We start from the raw sequence: 13,670 nt of genomic DNA, 5'->3' as shown, positions 1-13,670 counted from the left end.
GTACCTAATTGTACAAATTTGAAACAAATAAACTTTTTCACATTTGGTTTCTTGATCCTGAAATGTTGAAATACAAGACATGCATGTCCTAAAAATAATAAAATGACATAATATTCTTTATCTTTTTATTTTGTATGTTTAAGGACCCCTAATATTGCATTCTATATGAGCTACCTAATTTATCTACATCTATAGAGGTAAAACCCAGCAGTATTGAGGCTGTTAGAACCAGAGTAGCTTAACTACAAAAACATGATTTACAATATGGAGAAAAGTAAAAGTGTATAGTCCGCTCTGAAGTTGTTGCGAGGTGTAGTCATACAATTCACTATGGTGACACGATTCATGTGTATATTCAGAGCGGTCTAGTAGTTTTACGCGGACTATACATCATTTTTAAATTATAAAAATACATAGGTGAAAAATCACTAAAGTGCAGTTAGGCCACTCTGGTTCTAGCAGCCTCATATAGCCTTTATAATCTACAACTGGTACCGGATTGCAACAAGATCCGGTAAGATACCCAACAGGTTTATCTTCTTATTCTTTTTATAAAATATAATAACATATTTTAAAAATGGCATATTACTTTTTATTATATTTTATGGCTTAATAATAATAGCTTCTGTAACTTTGACATGACATCTAGAAAGCGGTAGAGTATAAGCTAAGTTCTCTAGCAAAAAGTTCTACTGAGACAGAGGTTCTCAAAGTTCATTTCGGCTTGTTTTAGCCTAGTATTAGAATCAATTATTTTGTAACATCACTAAAATCGGCGAATAAAAGACTTTCTTGTAACAATATCAACAATTCTACTTGAAATATGGTATTTGTTTGCATGGACGTACGGTATTAATGAGCAGTAGTTGAAACTCAGCGTCTCGATCGAGGGGTCCAAAGTCCAAATCCCAGGCACGCCTCTCATTTTTCAAAGTTATGTGCGTATTATTAATTAATTATCATTTGCTTTAACATTGAAGGAAAACTTCGTGAGGAAACCTGCATACCTAAGAGATTATTAAAAAAATCAAAGGTGTGTGAAGTCTACCAACACGCATTTGGCCAGCGCGGTGGACTGTACCCTAATCCTTCTCACTCTTAGAGGAGACCCGTGCCCAGCAGTGGGACAGTAATGGCTTGATGACGATGATGGGACTTGTCATGAGTTTACGTTTAAAATAACTTACATGTAATTACAAATTTTAATTTTGATAAAAAATATAAAATTTCCAAATGCAGGTGCAATTGTATATCATTGGTATCAGATTAGAGCCGGAGACATAAAACGAAGAAATGGACACTCCCATGGTGTCATGTGACATGATAAAAATAGGTCAATAAAACATTATCAATGTTGACTCAAGAAATTTTGGTAAATTTTGCTTATCAAATCAAACAGATATGTTTAAGATATTATAACATGCGAAGCTATGATATACCTATGATATAAAAAATAATTTATGTTATGACATCTTTTTTTTTTTATTTACGTCCAGAAGGTACCCGGTGCCGTGGGAGCGACGCAGGGTTATGTGGGATTCTTACCGCACTAAAACCCCACTGGTGGCCGTCCTCGGCGCTGAGTAGAGGGCTTCGGGATCTCCAAAAGAACGCAACCGGAGTCCTCTTAACGCGTTGCCCCGTCGGGCTCCGCCCAGGAGAGCTTGGCGTTCGCCATAACGTCTGGTGCGTACGACGGTATGCGACCACACATACCGCCGTCCTTACCGGGTCCGCTGGCCGGGCGGTTCGAGTTCCCACTCATGCCACCCGCAACCCCAGAAGCCCCCTTTTAGTCGCCTTTTACGACAGGCCGGGGATACCGTAGCCCTATTCTGGTCCCGGAACTACAGGGACAAAGTTATGTTAAGTAGTTAAAGTTAAGTTATGACATCTACAGTGTTCTTTTTTATATAATTTTACAGAAACGCTAGAAATTAAATGTTAATAAAGTATACTTAGCTTCGATGTTGTCATCAGCAACTAAAAGTATTACCTGAAACGTAGCTTAGCTTAGGTAAGTCTTCTTAATTTGAAGGGTTTCGCCCACGTTTATTTAACAACTTTATGAAGTATGGTTTCATGGCTTTACTTACAGCTACTGTAAGTCAGTAACTAACAATTACTACGCTATCACCACAATAGTAGGTAGTTAACTTTAAGTTTGTTGGTATAAAAATACCGGAACCATAATTTCGGTTACGGAATTTTCAATTCCATACTTTAGAGACCATAAAAGATTTTTCAGAATAGTAGATACTTCTGCTTCGGTGTACCACCGACTTTTCACCTGCATGGCATGGCGACACTTAATTGTTCACTGTATTTTTAATGAAAATGTATTAGCAAAGCAGTGATAGTCTAGTGGTTAAGAAACTCGGCCTCTTCATCGAAGGGTCCGAGGTTCAAATCCCAGGCACGCACAAAGGTGCGTGAAATTCAAAGGAATTTTCAAAGTTATGTGCGTATTAGAAATTAATTATCACTTGCTTAAACGGTGCAGGAAAACGTCGTGAGGAAACCTGCATACCTGAGAAATAACAAATCTTTTCAAAGGTATGTGAAGTCTACCAATTCGCACTTGGCCAGCGCCGTGGACTATGGCCTTCTCATTCAGAGGGGAGACCCGTGCCCAGCAGTGGAACAGTTAATGGGTTGATGATGATGGTGATGTAGTAGCGATCAAGCATGCGACCCCTTAGATAACTGTTTTCAACCACAATGAAGACCAACCACAACCACAAACCAGCTTAACACTTGTTACACCAAAATGATCCGGCGGTGTTGTCATTATTAGTCGAATGGCAAGGATTCTACGACATTCAAACCTAGTTTTCTTGCTTATTTAAAGCCAACTTAAACTTTCAAGATGTAAGGTCGCCATGTAGGTAAATATATCGCCCTTTAAACGTAGCCTGATAAGTACATACTTAGGTACTTCCTATGTTGATCTGTTTGACAGAAGTCCTCAGACCGGTTTGATGCCTAGGGGCCTGGTGCAGGCGCCAATTAGTCCCAAATTCTTTTTATCCGACTGTGCAAGGTAATGTTTTAGAGCATGTCTGTAGGTATGTATGCCGCATTCTTTGGCACGCGTTGCAGCCCAAACGAGTTGATGGATTATGGGTTGTCGTTGAAGACTTAATTATGAAAATGACATCCGCTATACTTTAAGCAGTTGGTTTTTTTTAATAATTCTCTAGTTAACTTATAAAGTTAGCAATCGAGCATGTAGCAACGAGAAAAATAAATTATATTTTCTATCACACCTTTTTTTTAAGAAATAAAAAATGTACTACTTTTTAGATCAACCAATTTTTCACATCATGTTTTGTTTGTGCCAATTTAAAATTAAAAACTGTTTCTTGAAATACTTTACTCAGCATGATGAAGATGTTTTGTTATAGATAATGTGTGCCTATAATACCTAATTATAATATATTTATTATCGTGCGGTGTGTAATAAGGTTCCGGGAATTTGTTAATAAAATATGCAATTTAATCATTATTAGGCAAAAAAATATCGATTCTTTCAACTCTATTTCTATATAACTCCTACGTTGCTCTCACGGTTTGAATAAGTCTTGATAGTCCTAAAAAGTTAACCCGTTCATTAGAATGGTTATAGCCTCTTGACCTCCTGTACAAAGTCCCTCTCTAGACAAATGTTGACAAACGATACAGTTTTCAGTTCTAGATTTATAATTAAACTAGCTGACCCGGCAAACGCTGTGTTGCCATATAAATAAAAAATGTTAAGAGTGAACAACCCTTATCACTTAGGGGTATGAAAAATAGATAGTAGCCAATTCTCGGACCTGCTGAATAAGCATATAAAATTTGGTGAAAATCGGTAAAGCCGTTTCGAAGGCGTACGGTAACTAACATTGTGACACGAGAATTTTACATATAAGGTTATATACTCTATTACCCGCAGCCAGGCTCGTAGTCAGAGGATTTTATCGATCCAAAGGACAGGCACTTTTTATGGAAAAGATGAGCTTTTCTGTACCCCTTACAACGTATGTACAAAATTTCATAACGATCCGTTATGTAGTTAAGGCGCGAAAGTGTAACAAACAAACTCACATTTGTATTTATTATATTCGTTAGCATTAACATTTGTAGAATTTAATTGCCACTTGTATATTATACATATTGCGTTATCTTTGTCAATATAATATAGGATAATCTCATGGTTATATTGTGCTATATAATACGCTAAAATGATGTCATTATTGTATCATTAACATTTGAATATTATTATTTGCCCTTTTCAATTTAGAATTACACCTGAGGGCGTAGGGTTATGATTGCTTTTTAATTTACCTACGAGACGTTTCAACTTAGTTCTCAGACTTAGCAAAAAACAAAGAAAAACAAATATATGCGAAAAGCAATAATGAGCTTGACGACTTGCGTGGCGGAGCGGTCACCATACCGGTCTGACGCGCAGAGGGTCCCGGGTTCGATCCCCGGCCAGACAGATATCTGAATGATGAATTTAGATTTCTGTTTCTGGGTCTGGGTGTTTGTGTATTTGTCTATGTGTGTGTCCATGGCACCCACGATACAGGGAATCCTAGTGTGGGGCTGTGAGTGTAGAAAGCGTTTGTTAGATGAACTACATGTATGCTAATTCACTTATACGATTTAATAAAAAATACACTAGTACAAGTAATTATAATTATGTAAATTTAAGATCAAATTTTGAGATACGGAAAATATACGAGTAACTATTGTTTTTAAAATCGTAAAATAAAGAGGTATAAGGTTAAAAGCAAAGATTGCCTTGAGCATATACATTTAGAAAAAATACCTTGAGAACGCTATCATGAATCGGTGATTTTTTTTTACATATTCTTATGTTTTGCATATTATAGAAATCAAGAATATAACAATAAAAAAGTGTGTGTGTGTCAGCTACGACGCACGATTGGAGTTTACTCCTTACGAACGATAATTATGATATATATCGAATAGAAAAAAAGGGTAAATGAACGCATCTGCTAAAATGATAAGAGAAACAAACATATATCTGTAATTATTCGGATTATTTATATTACTTCAATAATGCGTATTACATAAAGTATGTTACAAAATAATATAAATAATAATAATAATAAAAACATTAAAACTTGATGGTTAGGTTGCTGTTTATGTACGTTGTATATAGATGTATACAATAGATGCTACTATATGCATTTATTATACAGCATGCATACCCTGTACTCGGCAGCAGTATACAAGTTGTGGCAGAACTTCGTAATACGCAGGCGCGCAACACACACGTACAAACATACGCACACATTCAACTCTCAGACTGGAGGTAGTGAACTATACAGTGAGACAACGAAGTATCGCGTAAAGAGGAGACCCCGAGAATGAGATACGCTGTGTAATGTATTCCATCTCATTCTTTTACACGTTCAATCCTACAGATATATATGTTTGTCTCTTTCTACGTTACGCCTCAACTTTTCGTGTTACACTTGATTTTACTCCTCATAAAATTTCCGTACCGGGCCTTATAACTCTTAAGGAGTAAACTCCAATTATTTTTTTTGTAATAAGAAGGTCCACCAATAAAAGGTAACATAATCGACTGAAGAAGAGGACGGGAAACCGACTCAGGGCACAGGACCCGTTGAAGTCGCACCAATTAAGGGAGCGGTGGACCACAGAGGCTGATGCTGATCTGAGGCCGATTGCTGATATGTTATCACACCCGAGGTCTAAGATGGTCGCCGCAGTATGCAAATCAGGCAACATCCAGATCCTTCCACCGGAACGTTAGAACTGCTTCATGCCAGAAATAGGAGTGATGACGGTCGAACCTATATCTACTGCTTCTTTCTAATATTAGGTACAATTTCAACGATAACGTAAATAACGATTTAATGTTAACTATTTGAAGTAATAATACTAAATTAAAATATTGAATATTTTTATTTCACAGTCATAACTAACAGGTAAGTAAATGAAATAATAAGATGAATAATAATTACTTATTTATGATATTATCTTCTTATGCTCAACTTAATGTAAGCATTGTACTATGTTTATTATTATAATAATTGTACCTTCTATTGTGGTTATCATATTTTATTAGATAAAATAACAACACAAAAAACTTATTATTATTTATTATGGCTAAATAGATAAATTGAAAAACTGCTGTAGTAGTATAAGTGAGTGTTAATATATGACTCATATTATTCCCTATATAATCGATTATTGTGTGTAACAAATACAGTCTTGATTTGAACTCCGGTCGTCTCACTTAACCCACAACACCCACCGTACATGGCGACCCTGCCGAAAGAGTACGCTCCGTAACGCGATGCGCTTCCCATTTTTGGAGTGGAATTCTTGCGTGGCTAATTTCTTTGTCTAATTGAGTGCCTAGTTTCTTTGTCTCAGTAATAATGAAGTTAAATTACTTTCATTCGCGCCAGCAACAATACGTGTTAAAATCTCAAAAAAAATGGGCAAACAACAGTCAAAGGAGGAAACCATAATTGTGCAAAATGCGGCGGCCGGCGATAATAATTCGCAATTTCACGAATTCAGAGTGCATCTTTCCTCCATCAATATATTACTAGGTGTGATTGTGCTGGTCATACTATTGGGTGCGATATATTGTGTTTATCGCGCGTATAAGCGGTGCCACATAAGGTGGATATCGACGGAGATAAATCGGAATACGTTGCGGGGATCCTTATTCCGCCAGTTCAGGCAGCCCGTTCTTCCCATGTCCGCAGCAGACGAGGGCCACCAGCCAGGTCAGGCCGTGTTCTCCAAGGCGAGAGTGTGAGTGCGTGCAGTGCGTAGTGCGTAGTGCGTAGTGCGAAATATATAACGTTGCGACGCGTAATAATATATCTCTAAGGACAGTAAGTAAATTAGCTATATGATAGTAACTTCAATTGGTAGTGATATTTTGTTTTAGTTGGGTTACTCGCTTAAAATGTTTACTCTTAAAATATGTACGTGCGAATTACTTTTAATTAACTACATGTTGGTGGTAAGTTATGGCTCTTTTGTTAAATCAATTATATGAAGAGTTAAAGAAAGTAAAATCATATTTAATTAAGATTGGACCAAGTAGACGACAAGGAAATATATTACAAATTAAGTTGAATGAAGCTAACGTTATTTTTAATGAATATTCGAGTTGGTTAGTAAATTTTAAAAAAGAGAAAAGTGAGGGAAAAATTAAGAGTGAGGACATATTAATTTATGAGAATTCTTGTAGGAAGTTTGATTTATTATATAACGATATTTTATATCTGTGTTCCGGTAGTGTTGAAAGCAAAAGTTGTACCAAAATGGATACCTTTGATTTAAAAACGGCTTTGACCTTGATGCCTGTTATGACTAACGACGAAATGAGTATAAAACAGTTAATAGATAGTATTCAGTACTACGATTCCTTACTTAAATCGTCCGATTGTAAAAAGAACTTAACAAAATTTGTATTAAAAAGCAGACTATCACAATCTGCTAAGTTACGTCTTCAAGATGACTATTCCAATGTTGAAACGTTAGTTATTGACATGAAAAAACAATTATTGCCAACTAAAGGCGCGACAGCTATTCAAAAAAAATTACATAATATCAAACAAAATGACATGTCTATTTCAGATTTCGGAGAAGAAATTACGGAGTTGTTTGTGAACCTCACGATTGCGCAAGCCGACGGTAAATCAGAGAGTTACAATGTTTTAAAGCCCATTAATGAAAAACAAGCAATTAAACAGTTTTCCGATGGCTTACGAAATCGTAGGCTCAGTACTTTAATAGCGGCTAGAAATTTTGGCTCGCTAAAAGATGCGATTCAAGCAGCCAAAGATGAGGAAACCTCGTCCCCCTCTACTTCGGGTGAAGTAATGGGTATGTATAAACGAAATTATTCAACTAAGCATTTTAATAATAGTTTTCGGTGTAACCGTGGAAGACCTCATCGCCAAACGTCTTCACATAGAGGACACTCGTTCCGGGGCAGATCGCAGCGCGGTTGGCTCCCGCCTACGCCGCCTGCATCGCGAGGCCAAGATCAGCGCGGAACTTACCCTCGAGGTACGTACAATAGACCATACCGAGGCAATAGATTTATGAATAAAAATTACGTTAATGTTATTAATGAACAGGAAACTACATCAGAACTAGAACCAAAATTAGACCAGTTTTTTCGTGAATAACCAATATCATTCTATTCTAGCTAGTAACAGCAATTGTTATGTTCATATATCTATAGCCTCGTATAGTAAAACTTATTCATTCTTAGTCGATACAGGTGCCTCATTATCGGCTATAACTTATAAACATGTGTGTCATCTGAACCTCCCATTTCATAACGATAGCGTCACTATAAATGGACTTGGAGGCAAAGTACAAACTATCGGATACGTTTACATTCCATTACTCTTAAAAGGACAAGTTATTAATCATAAATTCTTTGTGTTCGACTCGTTACCAATTTTGTCGAATGGAATTTTAGGACGTGATTTTTTAAGACAATTTAGGGCTCATTTAGATTTTAATAAAAATATATTGTCTTTAAATTTTGGATTGAATCAGAATGTAAGTCTACCTATAAACAGTACTTGCACATATAATGATTTTTATATACCATCTCGCAGTGAGTCGGTGCATTTTATTCAAACTAAATTTAAAACAGACTGTGTTATTTGTTCAGAAGAATTACAAGATGGTGTTTACCTTGCCAGTTCTATTGCAAGTCCGGTAAATGGTATGGTTCCAGTAAAAATTTTGAATACCACAGATGAAAATATTACTCTGTCGAATATTAGTCCTGTGGTACACGACCTCAGTGAATATAGTATTTGCTCTTTTGATAAATCAGATAATAGTTCCGATAGAGTAAAAACTTTATTTTCTTTAATAAAACTAACCAATCTCAATACTGAAGAGTCCGAAAGTATAAAAAGGATTTGTGCCAAATATGCCAACATTTTTTACTTGCCGGGTGATACATTAACTGTTACGGATATTTATACACATAATATTTCACTGAAGCCGAATGTTAGTCCAGTTTTTGCAAAACCTTACAGATTACCTAAAATTCATAAAGATGAAATTAAGCGACAACTAAGTGAAATGTTAAAGGAAGGTATTATTGAACCAAGTAGAAGCAACTGGTCGAGTCCCGTATTGTTAGTGCCTAAAAAATGTGATTCAACTAAGCAGAAAAAGTGGCGTTTAGTGGTGGATTACCGAAAGCTGAATAATTGCATAGAAGACGATAAATATCCGCTTCCTGACATAACGGAAATATTAGAATCATTGTCTGGAAGTGTCTATTTTTCACATTTAGACTTACATCAGGGTTACTATAATGTTGAATTAGATAAAACGAGTAGAAAATATACAGCTTTTTGTTCAGGTCAATATCAAATGTGTCGAATGCCTATGGGTTTAAAAACCAGCCCTAGTTCATTCTCCAGACTAATGAATTTGGCAATGTCAGGTTTGAATAATGAAAAATGCTTAATTTACATGGATGATTTGATAGTTTTTGGACGTAATTTGGAATGTCATAATAGGAATTTACAGGATGTATTTGAAAGGTTACAAAAAGTAAAGTTAAAGTTAAATCCTTCTAAATGTACTTTTCTGAAGAAGGAAATTCTGTATTTAGGCCATTTAATATCAAATGAAGGTATATTACCCGATCCAGAGAAAGTTGTCACTATAAAAAATTACCCTTGTCCCCAGAATGTAGACGAAGTAAAAAGATTCGTTGCATTCACAAATTATTACAGGAAGTTTATACCAAATTTTTCCGAAATTGCATATCCCCTGAATAATCTTTGTAAGAAAAATATTAACTTTACTTGGGATAAAAAATGTCAAGATGCTTTTGAAACTCTCAAACAACGTATTATTTCACCTCCTATTTTAGATTACCCAGATTTTTCACAGGAAAATTACTTTATATTACAAACAGATGCTTCAAATAAGGCAATAGGAGCTATTTTGTCAAATAAAAATAACCGTCCCGTAGCTTTCACTAGTAGAACTCTGAACAAAGCCGAATCAAATTACCCAGTCATAGAGAAAGAACTATTAGCTATAGTTTGGGCTGTTAAGCATTTTCGCCCTTACTTATATGGTCAGTATTTCAAAATAAGAACGGACCATAAACCATTGATTTATTTATTTGGGATGAAAGATCCATCAAGCAGGCTAATGAAATTTCGGTTAATACTGGAAGAGTATAATTTTGATGTAGAGTATGTTAAAGGTGCGGATAATGCAGCTGCAGATGCGTTATCTAGAATCTGTTTAACTTCAAAAGAACTGAAGGATATGTGTTACGACATTAATGTATTAACACGAGCCCAATACAGGAAAATTAATATTCCAGATCCTTTCCCGTTGAATATGGCACACACTTGCTTGAGGCCTGCGCAACCAAAGGTAGTGAGTGCTCATGTCAAACCGGTAGAATCTGTAGAAATGTGTATGGTAAACGCCAATGATTTAAGAAAATTGAGGAAGCTAGGACACATATGTAATGAAAATAAAACTTTTTGTTATGATGCAAAGAAAAATATAATTTATATAAAGTATCTTAGCTCAGACTCACAAATGACGCGACGCGAATTTGTGAATGAACTAGATAAATATTGTGCTAATATAAAAAGTAAATGAAGTATGCATAATAAAGAAAGACGGCAATGAAGAATTTATTAAGAAATTAATTAAAGAAATAAAGAGTATGAAAAATAGGTCAGGCCCACGCGTTTGTATAATAAATAATGTAAAAACGATTTATAACAAAGACGACAGGAAGGTAATTTTGAACGATTTCCATCTCCTGCCTAGCAGTGGCCATGCTGGCATGAGAAGGATGATCAATAATATTAAAAGATATTATTATTGGCCTGGATTAGATAATGAAGTTAGAAATTATGTAAAACGTTGTGACAAATGTCAACGTCAAAAACATTCCTTACCAATAAAGGAACCCATGAATATAACAACAACTGCTAATACGGCATTTGAAAAGATATATCTCGACTTGGTAGGTCCACTTGAAGTTGATAACAATGGTTTCTCATACATTTTAACTATTCAGTGTGAATTGACTAAGTATGTTGAAGCGTATCCCTTGGTGACTAAAAAAGCAGAGGAAGTAGCGAAAAGTTTTGTTAACAATTTCATCCTTAGGTATGGAGTACCGAGAGAAATAGCTACAGACAGAGGCAAGGAGTTTATCGCAGCTACGTTTAAAGAGGTATGTAGTTTATTACAAATAAAACAGTTAAACTCTACAGCACATCATCACCAATCAATAGGTGCATTGGAAGTGTCTCATAAAAACTTAAATTCATTTCTTAGAATCCAAACTGATAATCACCCAGAGACATGGAGCAGTTGGCTCCCATTCTGGTCATTTGCTTTTAACACTACGGTTCACTCAGAAACTAAGTTTACCCCGTATGAATTAGTATTTGGAAAGAAATGTTCGCTACCTAGTAATTTAACTGCACATCTAGAACCATTGTATAACCTTGATGACTACCCTTGTGAACTTAAATATCGTATACAAATGACTCAAAAGGAAGCGAGAAATAATTTATTAAAATGTAAACAGGATAGAAAATTAAGGTATGATAAATATACTAATGCAATTACATACCACCCTAATGATATGGTGTTGGTTAAAAATGAAACTGGTAACAAATTGTGTTCATTATTCTCAGGTCCCTTTAAAGTAATTAAGGATAAACCGCCAAATGTGGAGATATTAAAAAATGGAAAGGTGGACTTAGTACATAAAAATCGTACAAAGTTGTATGTACAATAAAAAATACAGGACCAGGATTTTATGGTTAATATTGAAAAAAAAAATTGATTTATTTACTTACTGTCTTATTAATCTCATTTCAATAAATGTATCTTATGTATTTTTAATTTAGTGGATTTAGTTTTACCTAAACATGAAAACATGGAAAATATAAAAAAAAAAAATGTCACTTTCATAATATTATGTAATCATTTTTTTTTTTTCTTTTGGATGGATGGTGTAGTAGTATAAGTGAGTGTTAATATATGACTCATATTATTCCCTATATAATCGATTATTGTGTGTAACAAATACAGTCTTGATTTGAACTCCGGTCGTCTCACTTAACCCACAACACCCACCGTACAACCGTACGTGAAATCACCACTTTTTGTAAATTGGCCAAAACATTGTATTTATTTTTATACTTCTAAATAAATTAATCATTCACTGCACTCATATACCTTTCTAAACACATCTATCACAATTTTGACTCAAAAACCGTAGGTACACGATACAAATTCAAATGGAAGAAGGAGATCTTCTCTTAACCCTATACTTGACATTGTGCACTTAAATGCACATTCAAATCAGATATTTTTTTTTCGAAAATGCAACATAGTATCTTATTAATAATAACTCAAAGCGACTTAGCAAACGTTTCTTTATGTCAGAAAATGAAATCTATATCTGTCTCGTTCACACATTGTCAGTGGTAAACAAAATAGCGAGCCGTCGGTCAGCGCCTGCACAACGCTCTCTAAGTATCTTATGTTATCTGAATGAAATTAAGTTATATGTACAAAATTTATATAATCTTACTTTCTGCAAGCTTTATTTAATGTTTTAGTGATATTTTTTTGGGACATAATGTTTTGAATATATAGTAATTCATGACTTTTGTTATGTGTGCATTAAAATGCACACTGCCAACGACATACAATATTACTGTTTGTCAATATTGTGTCTTTAAATGCACACTGCCAACTTTGCTACTATATACTAAGGTTCTGCACACAAGGTAGGGGTAGCGTGAACAAAGTTCAAACAGAGTTTTTTTTTTATAATTCATGAAATTAATATTTCCCCGTTTCCACTAAATTCCCAGTCCTTAGCTTGCAATATTTTTTTCGGATGACTGGAGGCCGAAAAATTCTAGCTTTGGTATCTAAATTGCGTAATTAAATCTGATGTAGAATCCAGCAAATCTTAGAAAGATGAATTCCAGATGTCTAGGGCTCATCAAGACGTCCCTGAACTCAAGTCCTGTCCAATCAATAGCGTCTTCTGTCAAAAATGTAAACATCTCCAATAATGATGATTCCAGAAAATCTGCAATATCAATCCCAGATAAGACCAAATTCCCACTTGAGGTCGGGCATAGATGCGCCACTAGCCCTGAAGACTAAGCTGGAATGCCCCGGAAAAGTATATCTTCTTACCACATCCTTCAAACAAGTGTAATAAAGTCCAATCACATGCTCAAATTTAATACAACATTCTAACGAAAACATAGATGAAGGTCTAAACAGACAAGTCGCTTTATAGCGTACAAATATGATAGGCCATCGTTACTATTGTCTTCACAGATCTTGGACATCTTCGTTTGCAATTCCTGGTTGCTGTTTCGTCATGGGAACAGCGGTAAACAAAAATTATTGCCACTCAAAAAGTTATAAGTCGCTTTATGTGAGAACAGCCTTTTTTTGGGAGGAGGTCTTCTAATCTCTCAACTCAACTAAAATATCTCAAAACTTGTTGACATGTCATAACTTCCGAGACTTTTATCTTTAGTATTTTCAAAATGTATGATATTTTTTATATTTTTTAATTATTTCTTAGTTTAGTGAGT

The 13,670-nt window shown here is 35.0% G+C and overlaps 1 long non-coding RNA gene across 1 annotated transcript; it reads left to right on the top strand.

Moving 5' to 3' along the window:
- The first annotated feature begins 10,675 nt into the window (after positions 1-10,675).
- On the top strand, positions 10,676-12,147 carry LOC140746186 (uncharacterized). Its single transcript, XR_012102754.1, has 2 exons — positions 10,676-11,053; positions 11,200-12,147. It is a non-coding gene; the product is annotated as an uncharacterized LOC140746186 (long non-coding RNA).
- Positions 12,148-13,670: the final 1,523 nt, after the last annotated feature.

Source organism: Epargyreus clarus, unplaced genomic scaffold (genome assembly GCF_041222505.1).
Source record: "Epargyreus clarus isolate Ecla_fem2 unplaced genomic scaffold, WU_Ecla_fem_2.2 ptg000012l, whole genome shotgun sequence".
Lineage (NCBI taxonomy): Eukaryota > Metazoa > Arthropoda > Insecta > Lepidoptera > Hesperiidae > Epargyreus > Epargyreus clarus.
The sequence above is the reverse complement of the archived record's forward strand: the minus strand, read 5'-3'. Positions and strand labels throughout refer to the sequence as shown.